Here is a 1,998-nt window from a genome sequence, read left to right as displayed (position 1 = left end):
GGACCCCATATATTTGGGGTGACCCAGGCGTCCTGGGGGGGGTCACCCCATATATCTGGGGGGGTCACCCCACATATTTGGGGTGACCCAGGTGTCTTGGGGGGGCACCCCATATATCTGGGGGGGGCACCCCATATATTTGGGGTGACCCAGGTGTCCGGGTGGGGGTCACCCCATATATTTGGGGGGGGTCACCCTATATATTTGGGGGTGCCCAGGTGTCTTGGGGGGGTCACCCCAAATATATAGGGTGCCCCCCCACATATTTGGGGTGACCCAGGCATTTCGGGGGGGCACCCCATATATTGGGGGGACCCAAGAGTCTGGGGGGGTCACCCCATATATTTGGGGGTGCCCAGGCGTCCTGGGGGAGGTCACCCCATATATTTGGGGGGGTCACCCTATATATTTGGGGGTGCCCAGGCATCCTTGGGGGGGGTCACCCCATATATTTGGGGGGGTCACCCTATATATTTGGGGGTGCCCAGGCATTTGGGGGGGCACCCCATATATTTGGGGTAACCCACACACTTGGGGGGGTCACCCCACATATTTGGGGGTGCCCAGGCGTCTTGGGGGGGGTCACCCCATATATTGGGGGGACCCAAGAGTCTGGGGGGGCACCCCATATATTTGGGGGTGCCCAGGCGTCCTGGGGGAGGTCACCCCATATATCTGGGGGGGGTCACCCCACATATTGGGGGGGTCACCCCACAGATTTGGGGTGACCCAGGCATTTTAGGGGGGCACCCCATATATTGGGGGGACCCAAGAGTCTGGGGGGGGCACCCCATATATTTGGGGTGACCCAGGTGTCCGGGTGGGGGTCACCCCATATATTTGGGGGGGTCACCCTATATATTTGGGGTGCCCAGGCATTTCGGGGGGGCACCCCATATATTGGGGGGACCCAAGAGTCTTAATATTATGGTCAACAGTCATCCCTGTCCTTGCTGTTGAAAACTATTTATGTCACACTGCCAATAGAATTGTAAATCGTTACTAAGAAAGGAATTTCATGTAATTTTCAGGTTTTTGCTTTTTTTCTCTTTTGATGCCATTTTCTGAGTTGTTACCACAGATTCTTTTCTCACAATTTGAGAAGGCTCTGATGTAGATACGTTAAAGGCCCATTATAGTAGAAAAATCATTACTTAACACAAACCTTTCTCATACTTTTATTTGTTGCAGCTTCTTCATTATCAGTTGAGGTCAACATACTGAACAAGTGGATGATATTATCCACTTACAAAGCTTTTTATATTTCAAGCTCTTCTACCTAATTTATCTTCATACTCCCCTATGAAACAGGCACGGTAATTAAGTATGATTATGCTCATTTTCCTAATTAGGTATCAAGTTGCATCAATGTTACTTATCTTCCATAATGATATACAGTGAATCAGAAGCAGGAATTTTGAATTCTTACCCTTCCCCAAGGCTTGACTACAAGTTCATGGGCATCTGGGAACTCACCTACAAGTTCACGAGGAGTTGATTTTTCTTTATGAAGGACATATTTAGTCAACAGGACTAAAAGAGCTAAAACAACCATTAGCACCCCCGTAAGATGTAAAAAACTTGCTCGTCATATGATACAGAAGCCCTGTGGGTCTGTCCTGCATGTTCTGGGGTGTACTGGGAGGCACTGGGAGCCCAGATTGGGGGGTCAGAGTCATACTGGGAGCACTGGGGTGTACTGGGAGCCTATACTGGGAGCTCAGACTCATACTGGGAGGCACTGGGGGATACTGGGAGGCACTGGGAGCCCATACTGGCAGCTCAAACCCATACTGGGAGGCACTGGTATCCCATACTGGGAGCACTGGAGTGTACTGGGAGGCACTGGTACGGGTCCCAGGCGGTTACTGGTTTATACTGGTTTATACTGGTTTATACTGGAGTATACTGGGAGACTCACACGGATGGTGAGGTGTGTTTTGTTGGGGTGGGGGATGAGCTCTCTGGGGATGGGGGACAGCGGGGGGCTACTGGGAG

The sequence above is a fragment of the Calidris pugnax genome, unplaced genomic scaffold (assembly GCF_001431845.1).
Source record: "Calidris pugnax isolate Ruff unplaced genomic scaffold, ASM143184v1 scaffold456, whole genome shotgun sequence".
Lineage (NCBI taxonomy): Eukaryota > Metazoa > Chordata > Aves > Charadriiformes > Scolopacidae > Calidris > Calidris pugnax.
The sequence above is the reverse complement of the archived record's forward strand: the minus strand, read 5'-3'. Positions refer to the sequence as shown.